This window comes from Temnothorax curvispinosus, unplaced genomic scaffold (assembly GCF_003070985.1).
Source record: "Temnothorax curvispinosus isolate PA1 unplaced genomic scaffold, ASM307098v1 QBEX01009342.1, whole genome shotgun sequence".
Classification (NCBI taxonomy): domain Eukaryota; kingdom Metazoa; phylum Arthropoda; class Insecta; order Hymenoptera; family Formicidae; genus Temnothorax; species Temnothorax curvispinosus.
Genome location: NW_020219122.1, coordinates 160,679 through 180,055, shown reverse-complemented (window position 1 = coordinate 180,055; position 19,377 = coordinate 160,679). Strand labels below are relative to the sequence as shown.

The 19,377-nt window shown below is 42.6% G+C and overlaps 1 protein-coding gene across 4 annotated transcripts in view; it reads right to left on the bottom strand.

The window, feature by feature from the left end:
• The window catches only part of LOC112458919 (venom metalloproteinase 3), a 49,941-nt gene that overhangs the window by 24,744 nt on the left and 5,820 nt on the right, over positions 1 to 19,377 (bottom strand). For all 4 annotated transcript variants that reach the window (XM_025022752.1, XM_025022753.1, XM_025022754.1 and 1 more), the window contains exon 2: positions 18,542 to 18,836. The gene's annotated coding sequence lies outside the window, so the exon portion shown is untranslated. The remainder of the gene's footprint in view (positions 1 to 18,541; positions 18,837 to 19,377) is intronic.

The following is a 19,377-nucleotide window of genomic DNA, read 5'->3' as shown; positions in this document are numbered from 1 at the left end:
TATATATGTGTGTATATTGCATATAAGAACGTGTAAAAATCGTGACAAGTTCTTACATCTGACGCCTGCTATTCGGTGTTTAACTACGCGTACATTTCTCCGAGCTGGATTATTACCCGTCCACTTCCGCTTTAAACCGGACAAAAAAGAAACAAACGCTTAAACGAGGCGCGTATCGTGACAAGATTGTGTGCAATCGCAGATATGTAAGTACATACATATATGTCGCGGTCCGTGGCTGCGCGCGTCCATAACCGTGAAACTCGACAGAAACAAATTGAATTCTCTGACCTGCTCTATGGTCTCTTTTTCTTACAGTTCTAATGAACTTCTTTTGTCGGTTCCCTCGAGATTACCGTTTCTCGAGACAATGAACCCATCCAGATAAACATTTATTAACTTATTTAAGTTATGTTAAACCGATTGAATGAATTCAAGATGATCGACGCTCACTTTCTCGTAAGTGAATGACAGTGAAAACGGCATGAGCATTCCACATCCGCGTTACGTGTTTAAATCACATTAAAAAGTATGATAAAAAAACTTTCGTTTTTTTTTTTACTCGATTATAAGAACAAGCGGAGAATTATTTAAATCCTCCTCGTCGTTTCCTCATGAGGCATAGACCATGTCAGTGGACGAGGTGCTCACGACGTTTCAGGGACACACGTTCGCAGACTGAAACCGTCCCTCCCTATGTTTCATTGCGCGCATTCCGCAGCTTGGCGGCGTCGTCGATATGGGAACTGCTCCGCCTTGATGCATTTTTCAGGTCCGGCCCGGCCGACGGTCAGTCACGACTCAAGGAGCCCGGAAATTGGTCTTATGAGAATCATGAGTGCATGCCGTTCCCTTGAGAGAGAGAGAGAGAGAGAGAGAGAGAGAAAGAAAGAAAATCGAGGTCCTACCGGCCTCCCTTGAGCATATGGGAAATGCATTTCAGGCGAGGACTAGCGTACGAGTACGTACAAGTGCACTTCCGGCAGAGTTCCCTTTCACCTCCGGAGTGTCTCTGACTTCTTGATTTTTAGTCACCTTACAGTTTTCTCTCGCACGTCGTACACGCGTCGCACTTACATTCTTTGCACACGCTATAACCATTATTATTGTCGGCTGGTTAGCAGAAAATATGGATGCAAATTTTTTTCATTGTAAATTATATGTTTAGTTCGAAGTAGGAAGCTTAGCTTCCACCGTCCGTAATTATGTATCGTACTTATTGTTAGATACATAGATAACGATAGTAAGAGTGTCGAAGAAAGTTAGGGTGCAATGTTTAGCGAATTTTTAATTTGTTAAAAAATTTGTGCTTGTCGTAACTTTCTATTTTTCACTAAATATCTCGATCTACTAAATGTGCAAGATTAAATCTTCAGTTTAGTTTAATGTTATAAGCTTATTAGGTGAATATTTATATCAAAAATATTAATAAAATGTCTTCATTGATCTCTGATACAAAATATAAAAAAATATCCGCAACCATCTTTTACTTTACACAGTCCGGTGTCACACGCGTTAAAATCCTCAAACATTTCCGCCACACGCGTTAAAATCCTCAATGGCGGAGATTTTAATGAGCGCAATAACGCTATAGCGGGGCAGTGACTGATCGGTATGTTAGCGAAGTTAACCTTCAATCATTGTAAAGTGATTTTTTACATTTTTAGAATAATAGCGTAATTAACGTGTAATAAGTTCCAAGTCACGAAACATATAAGCGTTGACGCGTTAAACAATGATTATTTCGTTTCGGCGACATTAAAGAAATAGCGAACGGGTGATTAACGAATACCTTATCTAAAATCGGAAGTCGTGCGTATCGTGTATTTTTTTACGCTGCGATCTTTCATAGGTGACCCCTCCTCTTTCAAACGCGAAACCGGTATATGACTCGTGACTTTTGAAAACCACGCTCGAGATATGTCGGGAACGTCGTTTCCTAAAATCTGGATTTTCGTTCTAACTACGCAATCTCTCGTTATCCGTTATAACTGCTTAATTTTCTATAAATAGCCATCGGAACATGTATAATAGATATGTCAGCGCGTGTCTCCAAATAATATTTAGAAAAAATACTAGGCCGTGTGATATCTTTAGGATCCTCTCTAGTTAAACTTTTGACTGCAACATTTCGAAAACTGTTTTCAATTTCTCAAAGCATCGAAGTAATAAACTTTCCATAATATTTCTAATGTCAATATTCTAATGGTTAAGAAGCTAATTCTTTTCTATTCTCCTCAACGATTCTTGCAAAGAAAACTTTATTTAAATTTCGAACAAAAAGCGTTGTGTATTATATGCATATATATTGTATATTGTATTTTTACAATATATTATTTCGATGTCTATCGCGAGATCGTGATTGAACAACGTGCTAAGTTGCTGTTTACGCTGAAAACAGCAACTCAGACTCTTATTTAGGCAAGATAATCTCAAGTTCCATTGAACGATTTGCGAGTCAATGAATATCGTGCCACCGAAATTTGCAAATCTCATTAAAACCGGTTTGCATGTATATACGACGATATCATCATGCGTGGTGGAAGAAAGAAAGGCGTATGCCAATGAAATTGCGGTGACTAAACACCGATTTTGCCGGTTTTACTGCTGGTTGACGCCATATCGACGATACGATCGTACGGACGGAGCCTGAATCTAAATTCGAAAAAGGTACGTGCAAAAAAGCGACATCGGAGACACGTCGGCTGAAACGTCGAAAAAAACCGCGTCAATGCATTCGCCTGTAGCTTTTATTTAATCTTCCTCTCTGCACTATGAATCGCAGGACAAAAGTTTCCCCGTATCTTTTATTAGTCAACGAGAGACAAACATTATTTCAGGTTGACATCGTCAATTATGAAGAGAGAAAAAAAGAGAAGAAATCACGCGCAGTCTGGCCGGGCACCAAATTGTCTGAGAACTGAGACGAAAACATATGATTATCATTTTATTTCCTTCTTGTCTTTTTATTGATGACAAATTCGGCAGACCGGTTGCTTGCCTTTCGCGGAAAAGTGCCATCCGCAAGATATTTCATTCTTGTTCAGTCCTAAAAGCAAAGTCCTCTGCGTATTGCAGAGCTATAACTTAATTTTACACCCGGAGCGAGAACATAAAAAAATTCTCTCCCTGTCGTATAATTTCACGGTAGTAGAAATCACAAGAATTTTAGAGAAAACGATGAGAGACAATGGTAAATCGAACGATATATGTATATGATTTATCGTTACATAAGTCGTATAAAGTCAATGTACATTTCGCGGGCCGACAAAGCTTTCTCTTTAATGAAATAAATGACTGCGCGTTTACATAAGAAATACCGTGCATTTATGACATTTAGCAATTGTGCACAGTACGTTGCACGAGTAACCATGTTTCAAAATATTTGTTCTACGTGTTCTACGTTCTTCTAAGGCTATCACGATTTGCGTTACCCGGTAATACGTTGATTAATTCGTTCGATTACAAATATCAAACATCGTTGTAAAGTTATAATTACCGTATCAAAGTCTTACAATTGAATCGTTTACGCAACCTGAGTTATACGCAAGGCCGAATTTGGCAAGAGATAAAAATCTGCGTTTCGTTACCTTACCTAATTCTGACTTTGAATCAAACTTTTTATTCGTCCGTTAACCGTGTTACTTTAGATTGAATCCTATTGCTTTTTTCAGTATGTCTTTTTGCCCCCATTATTACTTCATTCACTAGCAAAAATTAATTACATTGTGTTGCTCGTAAACAATTCATTTAATTAGCAATCAGCGATAATAAATAATAATATTGATAACTGACGCAAGTGACACTTTCAAAATGTCCCGTTCATTTGGTACTTTTGCTTCTTTTTCTTTAATTTACCGCGGACCCGAAAATAGCCAAGTTTGCCTTGAACGAACGAAACTTGGACCGTTTGGATAATCGATGAAAAAAACTGTATGTAAATCATAATTTTAATATCCGTTTGCTGTAACAATTCTTAAATTTATTAACAAGCCCTAACGTATATCCTTTCATAATTAGGGGAATCTGACCAAGAGGATTTTGAATATTAATTGTCAAGGTACGAAATATCCCAGACCTACCACACAACTATTATCTACGAAACACTTGACTAGTTGAAATTGGCTAACGCGGACGTGGAGAGATTAATGATTTTTTAATTACATGCAATCGCAAAAGAAGTCTTTCATTTAATGTTTTATTCCTGACCAGAAATTATCAGGAATAATGAGCGCGAGAATTACGTGAAATAGAAACTATCTTATTGGAATATTGCGGAGATGAAATTAGCCGGATATATAGTATATTGTAAATGATTAATTGCTTTTGAAATGTTCTCATTAATATTGAAAGTACGAATATCATTATACATGTAATCGTTACGAGGAGCAATGTGTGATTTAATAACGAGATTGAGATTTAATAAATTCGCCCATGATGTATGATAATGAATCACCGATGTATGTACATGTGGAGTAATCAGCGTGTAATGAGCGCGATGAGACGTATATATTGACTCACATTGACTGGCGGTGCTTGTGCGAAATGGAGTTCGAGCTTCGAGGAGAGATCTATCCGAGTTGGATTGACAGACATGAAGACACTGTCACGAACTGTCAGGCTTATTACTTATATACGTGCTCCTATGGTTTTATATTTTGTGAAACACGTGATCTAAAACATCACCCACTGCGCATGGCAATAATTTCCGAGAGATGGGTGACGACGGGCTCCGAGGAATGATATAGTATTTGTGGAAAGTGTACCTTCTTTTTTTCGCCCACGTCAACTGGTTCTACCCGTTTGCGCACTCTCGGCACAATAAAGCGATTTATTTCTCTTTTCTCTCCCGAGCTGATTGCTTTTAACCACACAATGGGACACAAGTCCGCCGATCGACCAGTTTCCCCGGTGTTCTACGAACCAATCAATAATATTCTAATTAGACTCACTCGTGGCGTTCTCTTGCTTCATATCCTTTGCTAAACGTGTTTCGAATTAATTCCCAAGGCAAGAAAAGACAAGAGGAAGAAGAGCGTGAGAAAAAACTTGTCTCACCATCGAGAAATTATTTTGGAGTCCACTATTTTATACTTATCTTAATTAACCACGAACTTGCCAAAGAGCGCGTCATTAATATCAAGGATTTCGTCGAGATTGATTTTTGTAATCGCGAGCCGTTCGATGCGATCGCGAAGCGATAAACGTTCGTCTTCTCTCTCTTCTTTTTTTTTCCTACGGATTATACGAAATAATAATTGTCGAGTCGCGTGTGTCTCATGTCTGTCGGAATCCATTAACACGCATACTATCATCTTAACGCATCCTTCCGCAGCTCACAGAATATACCGCGTTTTCTGCCTTTCATACATTAGTTACTCGCGGCTGCAGATTATTCCATTTTTCTCGCGTCTAACAGCCACACGTCGAGTCGCGTTATTGTAATAATACGTGGAGAAAGATAACGAGATGTACCGTAAGTTAATTTACGGTATATCCGCAATAACGCATCTCTCTCTCTCTCTCAGCGGCTCGTCGCGGTAATTATCTCGGCAACTCCGTGCGATTAGTTTCCGCGAATGTTACTGTCGGCGCGTTGTTTTAACACGCCTAATCGACTCTTGGACGACCAATACGTCGCGCCGCGCCGCGCCGCGCGTAACGAACGAGCGTAATTACTTTGTGCAAGAGGTAAGTGACCTTTCGGCAATCGGGTGGCTTCAGAGAAATTTCGATTGCGTAAAGGATGTCAACGGGGAGTCGTCACCTCTAGAGAGGAGGAGAAGAGCGGCGCAGGGGCATAGGCTGCTGCACGCCCGTAATCGCGCGCCTCGCCGCCGTTATGCAAGATACGCAACGATACAGAATTCACTCATGCGGGACCTATCTACGCAAGGACACTCTCGGGAACAGTGAGTTTTCAGCCCGCGATGCGATGCGGTGCGGCCGTGCGACGTGCAACCGTCGTTTGTGCAACGTTAAAGACCTCGACAATGAGGACAGGTATGCGGCAGAAATTAGTTCACGCGCGTTTACACGCGAAATTGATTCAACGTTACGCTATTTGCGTACGATTCTATCGCGCGCGCGCGCGCTGAATAATAGCACTCGCTACAATAAAGCGTGAATGTGTTGCAAGCGACTGCACTATGATCCCTATAAAAAAAATAAGCAAACGCGAGACTGATTCTTTTCGCCGCTGGCCTTCGCTACATTGACGGCAATTCTCAGATTTTAACAATTTAAAATTACGATTGATATATCTTCCAAAGGTTCCTGTTGAATAATGTAGCATGAAATAAGGTGCACAAGGCTTGTAAAAAAAAAAACTAGTAAAAAAGATACTTTAAAGCGTCGTGTGTGGCAATATCAAATATAAAAATCGCAAACTATCGCGGACCTTGAAATCTTGCCGATACAGCCCGAGACTAACATCAGTATAAGTATATCCCTGGTCTGTCCAGCGTTAACCGTGTAATCGCGAAACGAGAGTCTGAGACGATTGCGTCACGAAAATTTCACGAACAACCCGACTCGCATTGATCCATTATTTCCACCGGCGCGGCGGCCAGGTGTGGTTAAACTCTCGCGTATGTTTAACGGTAATCGACCTCGGCGCCGCGCTCCACATCCACCACCGTCGACGCGCCAATTGGATCAATTTCGCGCTGTTACTGCGGGTCGCCGTCGCCGTCGTCGTCGCGATGCGACAACCTTGACCCGTATCGAACTAGACCGATCCTTAAAGTAGGTGAGTTAAGTACGTGTTTCATATTTCGCAACGCCTGTTCCCAACACCAATTTCACTTCGACCGTGACTCGAGTCGGCAAGCGACACGGTAGCGCGGCCTCACCGCGCACCGTCTCGTTCTTTTCATATACCGGCTGAATGCGCGCCGCCTTTTCCATACGCGGCGAGCGACGATGATGTACGAAGTACGTTCTCTCTCATCCAAGCGTACATTCTTGAATATCTACATCTCTACTACTAATAATACCCGCATCTTGCGGGTTTGCTCCATAGACTGCATTTTCCGAGTCCTGTCGAGCGGACTTTCGAGATTAGCTAATACCGACCTATCTCTCTCATATCTCTCAAATCAACTCATACGTCTCAAATGGGTTATTCCTAAAATATTTTTGGTATTCGAACATCGTCACCCTGAAAATAGATCATCACCTTTTCTGTATTGCGATGGGGAGCTGCGGAGGAAGGCGGAGGGGAGAGATCGTTGATGTCTTAGAACCGTCCTTCGGCCGTTAGGAAGAAATTAAATTTCGAAGTCTCGCCATTCCTTTACACAATTCCGGATGCCTGTTAATCAACGTAATACATAGCTTACCCGGCGCGATGACGAAACAGAAGCTATCGACGGTAACGCCGCGGCTGTTTAATCTCTTCAGTCAGCAGGTTACAATTAGGATGGTAGTGCGAAACACTCGATATGTACCCAGCGCGCAATGAAATGTCGTGGCGGCAATGACGACATTGAGCCGTTGCCGGTGACACACTGGTGTTTCACGTTGCGATTGTCAACAGCGAGACGGTTCTTTCAACATTCGAACACGGGAAACGCAATAAAAATTAGCTAACAGCCACGCTGCATCGCGCCGAAAGGGGGGAAAAGCATATTGACTTTTCCCATTATTTTCGTCAAGATCGATAATTTAAGGTTAATTTATGGTTTGTCATAAAAAAATTATCTTGTACTAGGAACGGGTAAATTCTGTAAACTCTCGGAATGACGATTCAAGAGACTCATCGCCGGACGCGAGGATTTCGCACTCGCAAAATAAAAAACGTTTCAAATTATATAAAAGAAGGGTTATTTATATACGCTCCGCCACGGGACATAGATAAAAATTAAAATGTCACCGTCTAAATTCTTACGTAAACCACAACCAACTGCGGACAGGTTAATTGCATCATCTTTTTATATGTATATAAATATAAACGCACACGTTCTCGCAAAAGCGCAAATGTACCCGCGCGTGCGAACGGGCGGAAGCAAACAGCCGTCCCGAATATTCGGCTTGACATTCACATTCGCTTCAATTTTCGTGTTTTCCCACACACGTCTACAAATCCGAGTGCGGATCAGCTCGTATTTGCATAAATAAATTTTAATTTTCTTACGGGCAAACCCATATATACTACGGCGAATCGCCGTCCAACGCGGTCGACGAGCGGCAACGTAAAAAAAAAAAAAAAAAAAAGAGAAGTTCACGCCAGCCGTCTGCCACTGTACAATTTTTTGTCAATTTCCTGTACGTAGAATTAATTGCGATGACCGTTATTATGTTTTCACACCTAACGGCAGACCGTCCTTTTTTAATCGGTACAGCGATTCTCAACCTTGACCGGCATTCAAACACCGAGTATCCCCTCGGCGACTCGCAGCCCGAGTCAGAAATCAAACCAAACGTGATGAAACGAACGAATCTGCATGTTGCCAACTGACGTACGCATATTTCGTACGATTGTTCATAAAACGTGCGATCGGATTTCGACACGTATCGAAGAAACCAAAGCAGTGGGAAAAAAACATATCCAAGAATAAGAAATCCAGGAATAAGAAATCGAGATAAATGTCAACGTAAAATGTTAAAATGATTCTTCACCTGTTTTGGAGGACCGAGGGAACGGAGTATTTGAATTACGATCAATTAGCACGGTAATAATTTCTTGACGAGCACGCTCGAATACATGTTTATGAAAACTTCTTTCACTTAACTCGACTCTCATGTACACATATATATTTCACGAACACTCTGTATACGCTCACGAATCACGCGCGTGACGTGCGATGCACAGGAATGAAGAACTCGGTGGTTCGTCACCGCCGAATTGTGTCGAGGATCTAAGATGGATATCTTTTTTGGAGCTCCTCACGAAGCGAAGGACTTAAAAGCCGCGTTTGGTACCTATACGTAAGTCGACGCACGCGTGACACGCATGAAAAATTCGTCAGGCCAAGCGACGCGAGAAAAAATCTCCCTGGCTCATGTGACGCATTTCCGTAACTTGAGAACTCGGGGTCATTGACCCAGAGCTATCAAATTTTCTGGAGGGATAAACCAAAATTCTGTACTACAAAAGAAAAAGAAAGCTTCTTCGTACCAACGGTTTTGACTTTCTGGATTTTAATCTAAATTTTTTCGTTGTTATTTATTTCTTCGTTGTTAATATACGTACACAATAGAATAAGACTCGTGTATATGTGTGTATGTGTGTGTGCGACGTAAAGAACAACGCGCACAATAATTTTTAGATACGTGACTCGAATATGGAGCTGTCGCTCTGCACGAAACAGCTGTATACAATCATTAAAGTTCCAATTGCAAGTGCTACCTCTAAATGTAACTGACGCTGTAACGGCGGGGCTATTAGTAGTAATGACAGACATGCCCGCGTACGTAAAAAATAATAATCGCCGCAAGAATGTCCGCCGCTATACGCGCTCGTTTTTCCTTGACTCGTGCATTTTAAATCCTTGCTTAAATCCAGGTCAAAGTTGTAACGCGCGCGCACATAAATAAATAGCACGCGCATTCTTGCAAATGAAGATCATTAACCACACGATCGTGATTGATGTGTCGGACTGATGGCTCCATTACGGAGAAAAATGAAAATTACTATCTTACTAATTTTGGTTGCCACACACGACTGCAATCTTCCTTGACAAATCCTTCAAAGAGCATTTGCTGAATAACTCCAATCGAGACGAATATAGAACGTATAAGAGTATATATAACGGTATCGAACTTCTTAAAGATTTTATTTCGATCTTTTTAGATTTTGTGCCAGGAGAACATTTTATAGTCAACACAAATCCGGATTTATTCTTCTGTATTACCGTTAATAGTTTTGTTATTACTTATCTGACTAAGTTATTTCAATTTAAGCTTTTTTAACCGTATTGTACCGTGGTTTGTGTTATACTTGGCGTATTAATTTTTTACAATATTTGTGGCATAATAACGTTAAAGTCGTAAAATAGCAAAATACATGGAACAAAACTATCCGTGCAAAAACGCGACCCCCCATAGGTCTTCGCGCTTGGTTGAACACGGACGGATACTCATGATATCTGGGAGATCTACTTGAACTCCGTTAACGTTAATAAGATCACATACCTGAAATGCAGAAAATCGCTTAGCGCGATTGTTCCCTTCGCTATGTAAGATATTGGTAATTCCTCGCAATCGAGGACACGTTATACATATACCGAGGTGCAATGAATCAATCGTTTGTCACGCGCAAATTATAATTCACGCCTCGGTAATAACACAACAAATTAACACTCTCATTCCTAATGGGTCGTGATACTTGAACTATTTCCGATCGATCAACACATATTTGCATGTTAAGAAATATAGAATTGCCAATAAACTGTAACGATCCTCGGTCGTTACAAATAAAATTTATTATTTAACAGAGAAATAAGAAATTGTATTATTAAATATTATTTGAAGAAATAAGAACCATTATCATAAAAAATATACAATATATAAATTATACCTCGTATGTAGAAATAAGGAAAAGAAACTTGTTGCTTTAAAATGTTCTTTTCTAAATTAACTCTATTAAAGAATCAATTAACGCACAGACGAAATAATTGTCGTTAAATTTGGAACGCGCGTTGATTGTATTACCAATCGCAATCAAACGTTTGTGCAAGTTGTGCAGCAACCGAATCGACTCGCTATCTTTCCGCCGATACAAGAAATAGAATAAATTTATGTAACATTGTTATTTAATGTTACACAACTGTTCTCTTTACTAAAAATTCTAATAGTTACACAATTTCTACGACGTTAGCGGTGAATAGAATTCTTTTTCATTAATAATAATAAAAATCCCTTGTTGAAAAGAGAGATATTATCTCTTAATAACAGACAATTTACCGTTACACGGGGATACGTTCGAGACCTCGATTCCGCATATTTAAGTTAAGACTTCCGATCATCTCGTAACTGTAGATTCTAATTAATACCTCAATATTCCACTTTGAGTAAAATTTGTGATTAGCTTGAAAAATGTAACATCCGTGACATTTACGGCTCTTTTTATATGTCTTTTTAATTTACACGGACAGCTTTGTCGAAAAGATCACAAGATTCTGGTAAAGCGTGTAGGTAAAAACTTAATTAATTATTCATTCGATCGCGGTATTCTCGATACGGATCGATGTTTTGATTTTTGTACTTCGGACCTCTATTAGTATAATCTGCGCACTTGTCGCTCAAGATCAAGATATAGTTTCGACATGGAGATCCGCGGTGTCTTAAAGGCGCATGTCAAGGTTGCGCGCATTTTTCCGACAACGAATATTTAATAAGGAATGACAGTTGATCGAGTAGCTGCCGGAATTAATATTTGAGTCACGCAACATGTTCGCCGACTCAGACTGATGCAAGCCGCTTCGGGTAGATACGTTTACTACCGCGCTTTCATCACAACAAAGAATAATAAGAAACATAGGTAATAAATTGGAACACGCGAATGCAGTAAATATATAAATTTACATATAAACCGTAAACCTTTCTCGTTCCTTCGTGCTGTCTGCAGGAATATCTGTTTCGCGTTTCTCTGACTCGGTCTTTACGCTGTCATCATCGCGCGCGGCGCGGCGCGTTAATACTCGATTGCTAACTTGTCGCACACCTTGCCGACGACTTGCCATCTCGCACAGACGGACAAACTATCTCGCCGGGGCACGAAGCGAGAATCTCGCGGTACGTGGACGGGGAGGGAAAAATGTATTCTAGGTGCGCCTGCCATTGTGTGTGCCGCCGTCGCTGGGTTCTCTCGCATTTGATTACGAGAGACGACTCTCGAGAGCGTATATAGAGAGAGCCGAGCCGAGACGGGGAACGAACGAACGCGGCTGCAGCAGGGCAATACCACGGAATGGAATGGAATGGAACGGAATGGAACGGAATAGCAGGAGAGCGTGTTACAAAATATCAGCTTTCACCGTATCGCCGCTACGATATACCGAGACGCGGAGAGCAACGCGCGTCGTCGACGACGATGTCGCGCCGGCCGATGCTGTCGTCTTCATCATTATCCTTGACCCGCGGATACCGCAGGCGGGATTATACACGGATCGATAATTGATTCGTCAATATAACACTGTCGTTTTCTCATGCGAACCGTTAGCTCTAAGTACTTTGAGTATCAAATTGCCTATATATGTATGAAGCAAGTATAAAAAAGAACAAGTCAGAAGAAAAATTAAGAATAGAGAAATAAATGAAAGATCTAAAGAAATAAATTAAAAATCTTTTTTTTTTATTATATCCATGGATAGAGCAATGTGAGTCCGTGCCAAGAAAGGAAATATAGAGCGGCTGCGCGTGGACGCAATCGCAAGAGGTTTTTAATAAACAATGACTGCCGTGTGACAAGAACGAGACTGTCAAGAATATTGATGGATATTTCGCAAAATAAACAGGGCGTGCTGGATCCAGAAAGCAAACGACGATGCGTCAAGTCGCGACGTGCCACTTTCAACGCCGCGTCAACGCGGTTATTGATAACTCGGAAAAATCTGTATTCCACCGGGAATACAGGTGTCCGCGTAAAAGATGTATGAAATGTACATATATATATATATGCACGACGGGCACGTACGACAGGCACGCTCTGTTGTGCTGCCTCGCGAAAAGATTCGTATCGCGAATAAACATCTTCGGATCGGGCGATTCGTTGCGTAAGAGAGAGAGAAGCACGCTCGCCCGGCCGAGGCCGCGAAAGTATCGCACGCCGAGAAGTCACAATTTGCTCATCCCCGCGCACACGAGGGGATCCCCCTTTTCGTCGTAATGTCAGACGTCCGCGATCGTAAATCCCTAATTGCAGGTGAACCGTTTGAGCTCTTTAGAAGGCGGCCGTTCCTCGCCACCTACGTTTTCACGTGGTGTTCCACGTGAGCGGCGCGCCGTGTGTCTCAATGCTACGGTGCGATTGAAAGTAAATTCTTTTTTTTTTATTGACGGGATATATACCGGCGTGGCTGCTCGTAAACCCGGCACTTCGCGGTGTTTCTCGAACTAATCGCATCACGCGGAGTCCGCGGAGATACGTTATCTCTTTTTTTTTTTTTTTAAATAGAAATGCAGCGATGACAGGTCGAGTGGTCACTTATAGACGCTCTTTCTTTCGCGTTCGCGTATCATCTCGCACCTCCCTCTTTCTCATCTCGATTTTATGACGCGTTTCTCTATTAGGTATTCCAGCAAGCACGCGCAAAACACGGCGATAAAATGAGAAGAGCCTATTTGAAATCGATGACTGTTAAGAGAGCTAGGGAATCATTATAATTTCGCAACCGTACTATTATAAGGCTGTAGCAAAAATAAATAAAAACCAAGTAAACGCTGCCAGGCTCCATATAGTACAGTACATATATAAACGTACATTTATATCTCTTAATTGAGCGATGAAAGTTTATAATCCGCGTAAAATGTCTCGAGATGCAAAACACGTCGAGATGCGACGTCGCGATTTCGCCTTTTCATTCGTTAAGCTTGACGCGCGCGAGTCAATTAAATCGACTTCGTTTTACTTGTGACACGGCGGATTAGCCGGCACCGATTTTTGTATATGGGTCAATGCCCGATTCTCGAGGCACTGTCGTGCCCGGCATGACGTTCTCTCTTCCACGGAACGGCGTCGATTAAGTACGGCGATGTCGACGTCGAGTCTCCGCGACTCACAGTCTCGCGGGAAAGGACTTTCGACGTTCAAGAAATCGCCGATTCACTTTTGCAATCGTCGAGCGTACACTCGATCGGAGCGGACGCGCACAGCTGATCCCAGCTGGCCGTGCTTAAAAGCCTGCGAGCCGTAATTTTCTGCCCGTGCACTGGCAATCGCGTCTTCAACCGTCACCTACGTCGCGTCGCTTCGTTACACGATGACTGGTCTCTAACCAGGGTCTCGGCTTTCTGAATTGCACATTCTTGCACAAAAGTTCCCAGAAATTAATGTGTTAAACGACAGCGACGACAATGACGACGACGACGATAACTGATCTTCGACAAAATCCACGTGAGTCATGACGAATTGGGATTTTTATTTATTTTTGCGCGATTCATTGTATTCCTACATCCTTGTCGGGTATTCCTCGATAGCCTGAAGGAATATTTCTCGGTATTCTTCCTTTTCAAGCGTTCTCGGTGCCGGAATATATTTGAGAGATATCTTTAATAACGCGAGATGGAAATACGAGATAAAAGGTATAAAGGCTAAAAAACGTGTTTCGTCTTCCAAGAATTCACGTTGATAGATTTTCACGGTGGATCTCAGAGACATTTAAAAGCTATTAACCCGAGGACGATGATGGTAGGTGGAAGATTGCGAACTCCGCGACGTTCAACCCCCTTCGAAGATGCGGGCGCGATGGAGAGCGAGATTGCGTAATGGAGAACAGTGAGGCAATCGTGGCGGTTAAAACGGCGATTTCAATTTGCGATATATCAGACGGGACGCATAGCCTTTTGCATCATAAATGCAGTCCTCGTAATACCAATATCGCTTATATTCGCGGCGTTACATGATAATTGGTGTTCTCAAGGTTTCACGCATTATATTAGAATATTTATGATTGCGATTTAATTTGTCCACGATGACAGTCATCGCGGAGACGATATCTTATTCATGCTCGATGCATCTAATAAGTAATTAATACATACGATCAATAATATAAATGTCACTCGGAAGCATATACGCAACTTGTGCGCGCAACCATGCAATGCTTTTCAAATCTTTTTGTCTTACAGTAAGTTCCTTTAACAAACATTTTTCAGCAAAACCTGTTGCTTACGTTAATTTAACCCGATTTAATTAGGTATATGTTAAAATATTTTATTTCTTTACGTAACTATAGAAAAGGTAAAGATGAAAATAGTGTACGACTACGTACTTTAAGAAAGAGAAGAAGTGCACTGTCCGTGTAAATTTAATCACAATGCGCTTTGTTTGGAAAGAAGAATCTCGGCATACGCTACATGCGCGCTTTGCGCGTTGCAATAATATAGCAAGGGAGGACGCGAAAAGAACCTGGATTATTGCCTCGAGCAGAACCGTAAAAATCGAGGTGGCACGATCGTAACCTTTCCCTCGAGACTGGACTCGTTACCCAACAAATGATTGTCGGGGATGTCCTTTACGTGCTCGACGGAGACTCGCTCGGGGAATTGCAGGCGGTAAACTTAAGATAAGAGGTAAACTGCCAACCCGGACGTAAACGTTCATACATCATATGCATCTTTATCATCGTATCATCGGCGAGATCGCTTGTGCGGTTTTTCCCTCATTTGACACGGTGTCTCGGGAGATCGAGTGATCGACGAGATAACCGCGATTGCGAGACGGACTTAAAATATTTCCCGCTGCGGAACGTTTCGCAATTCGATACATCCGTCTCGGGGAGAACCATTAACCGTTAACCCTTTCGTCGTTAGGACGATTATTCTTGATAGATGCTCTCAGTTATTTCTTACTCTATATATTTAGTTAGCCGCGTCGTTATCGACAAATAAGCTTCACTATAATCACGCGTTTATATAGAACACTTTTCGATATTTTCTTAAGATTGAATAAATCTATAACAATCAGAGAGAAAGAGGGATAACTAGGGATAACTAGGAAAGTAAGATTAAGTTCTTCCATCATTTTACGGTGCATTTCATGCGCGATGAAATGATTTACATCGGAAAGACGAACGTGCGCTGTGCGCGATATAAAATTTGTGCTACGGAGAGTTAATGGAGACCGACGCAACACTTGCGGCGTCCTACTTCGTACGTGAACTATTCACCGCGAATACTTATCGAAACGTTGCTTTTCTCCCCGGCGTGAAAGTGCCCTCCCCTCCCCTCCTTGACGAAAGAACGGCACGAGACTCCGAAACGAACATGCGCGTATCAAAGCTCTGATTTCATGAGTCCCGTTAATACGGCGCGGGCGCGAGACGATCGAGGAAACGGCAACGCGCCAAGCGGAAGGAAACTCGCGGCGCGTCGAATATTTCCGCGCAATTAGTAACAGCTTTGCCCACACGTGAAAGCGGCAGCGGTAAATTAAATCAGCCGTTAGAGCAGAGAAACAGAAAGCAACCTCGTACACAGCGTCGCATATATCAGCCTATAATTGCACGGTGTTATGCAAAAGTGAGTTAACTCGCGTAGTTGTGGCGAATTGCTTCGAGCAAATCGAGTCGAAATCAAATAGCAATGTGCGGTCTCTTTTTTTCGTTCTCCTTTAAATATAACTATATTTCGTGTATAATAAAACTGTGAGATGGAAATATATTGAGCCAGGAAACGAATTTTATATTGCGCATATTGCTTAAAGTGCAGAGTTTTTATGTTTCCATCTTCGAAAGGATTTCGTTAATTTACCTTACAAGAGGGTCCAATCGTCGATTTGTATTTGAACGCGATCATAAACAAGGAGCAATGACGGTATCTAATGACAGAAAATGTCGTGTATTGTTCATTATGCCGACTTTGGAGACCTTAACGGACCCGCGACCGATCGGCTGCAACGCGAAACCTGTAAGGCAAGCTTCGGCGACGTCTAACGGCCCAGACGGCTATAAATAAAACGAGACGACGAAAAATCAGCGCGCAACTATTTAAAAAGTATAATCGTTATGGGCAAAACCTTAAAACATTTCTACCACTGGGATTGTAGTTTTCCGCATTTTCTCCGCGGCTATATTTCAGTATCCCCATCAGATGCTGGCGAGATTCTCTCTCCTTCTCTTTCCCAAACGAGATCGAATTCTTCCACTTTGGAGGTACGATGCTTAATTGGAATGAGATTAAGCGATTCTCGAGTCAACGAGGTAGCGAAGCCATATAAGCGCGTGCTTACGTTATACAACGTGCGATTCACGCTGGTTTCGGTTTGCGCGTACGAGCACACGATCGCAAATATTGAAAACGAAAGTTCTATTCCGCCCTGCTTTTACGCGCGCTGCTTTTCTCTTTTTGTATCCGCTCTCCCGCGTATTCCGATCGTTGCCGATGTAACTGCCGGGCAATGTCCGTGAAAATGATAAAACGACGTATTCTTAAAATAATCAGATTAATTCTTTGTTGTAAACGCGAAATCATTAATTATGCGAGTGAACGTTTGTTGATCCGCGACGTTTGACGAGAGATTCCGCTTCCTGCTGGAAAAAGAAATCAAGAACGCGATTCGCACGCTCGCCAGGAGGACGTTCCGTCTTTCGAGACCGCGTCTGGTGAGAAGAAACGAGAGTAATTAGATCTCGCTTTCGACGCTATGCGTGCACAACCGAGTCTACCTTCTCTCGGACGGAAACGTTGGGCGCTCTCCTTCCCGAATCGTTCGAAGCGCGCGATTGTTTGGCAAACAACGTGCCACGTGCGCTGCGCGGAGGCAGGTACAGGTACGCGATGTTGGCGCGCCTCGGCGCGCTAACGACGCGGAAATCGAAGTCGGATCGATCAGCCGATCGATCGGGTCATTAGGTCTCAGTTAACAAGAGCGATAATAGAGAATAGCCGATACGCGGCGCTATACAAATAATATTGCTGAAAATAAAGAATAAAATCGCGCGTTTGCGTGTGCATCTTTTTTTAAATTAACGCAGGACTGGATAAGCGGAGGCGACAAATGACATTCCTCGCTGCATTCTTCATCGGCGTCGGTTTCGTAACGGTCGCCGGGAATGCTATCTATTAGCTCCTTTAGGCTCGTATAATCTCACGTGACTTTTTAATTAGGCGTTTATTCGGACCGTCTGCGCGACATTACGTAAACGGTGTGCTAGATAGATTGGATACAGTATATCCTCTACGGGTTATGGTACTCGACTTATTCGGGTATCACGTGTGGAAATCGGCAGATTTAAAATCAAAATGTGTCTGAATCTCGATCTTAAAAAAGTGACCTCTGCTATAAATAAAATCTGCGCGTGACTCGCGATAATTGCAACGTCAGCTTTGTTGAGCACACTTACAACGGTGAAATAAATCGTGCAAAAAATGCAAAAGTCCGCTAATTAAAATCTCAAGATAATAAAAGTTCTTTCGCCGAGATCCGATCTTGTTATAGCCAATCTCCTTTTTTTTCTATTTTCGCATAAATAACGTTACGGTTCCAGTTCAGCATAATATCAGTTTAATATCAGTCGAACAACTCCTTTTTTCCCTCCAGATTCGTAAAAAGGAATATTTGCCGCGAATAACTCACGCGGCAAAAAAGTTGCAGGCTGCTTTGCATTTTACTTCAATTAAAATTGTCAGCCGCCAAATTGGGGAGCCCATGTCGAAATCGTCTCAAATGAATCCTCTTGAAATGAAAGAGATCACACGGTTTATTACCATATTTACAATACGTAACCTCGATATTTGCGAAATATATAGATTTGGTGCAATGACGATTTGGAAACAGGCGGTCCCCGCGATCGTGCCGCGAATTCGTATATCTATATACCACCACGTGTTTCGCGACGTGCCGAATCATGCGCGTGGCGAAATGAAGGGGGGTACTTACGTCATTTATGGCCGGTAGGAGTGGAGCTACGTCGATCGGATGCGCGATCTGTCACGGTCCTCATGTTTCCATCGCTGCGGCCGTCGAGATCCTCGGCATGACGAACGGACGCGGGCAGGGGAAGGTGTGGGGTCGTCCGGATGCAACGTGCCCTCCTCACACGTGTACGATGCACAATGCGCGCCGATCGGTCCCGCGACGAGGAACCGGGGGAAGCTGGAGGATACGACGGATCGGCGTCACGTGCCTCCTCGCCTCGCGCGCGATTCCGTATGCATCAATTCCCGTATGATCACTGCACACCAACACACAGGTATTAGGGGAGAGAAACCAAGGGAGGAAGAAAGAGAGAGGAAAAAAAGAGAACGGGGGTTTATCTTCAGGCGTTACGATTTTCGCGAGGCGTCACGAACGTCAAATATTGCACAAGATTTGATCCTTTGCACCCTTTACTCAGAAGAGGAAAATAAAACTGAGGGTGAGATCGGCTCGACGTTACACACCGGCAACTTTTCTCGAGGCTTTTCCCGACAAAAAGATGGAAGATAACAAGCGGAATTGTGTGAGGTAGGGACGGATGTATAAATTATGAATATCGGGACCGGTGCTTATTGTTTGCCGAAGACACCCCAACGTCAGAATGCTAAGGATCGGAGAAAATTCGACCTTTTTATTCCGCGTCCGTCCACCGGTCGGACGACCTGGGAACGGAGGGACGCGCACGGAACTCGATTAAGCGAGGTGGAAAGGAAAGAGAGAGAAAAAAGAACGGAAAGAAGGAACGAAGAGGAACGGTCGTTTAAAAAAACTCGTCCTCCCGGTTACGCAAAACCGCG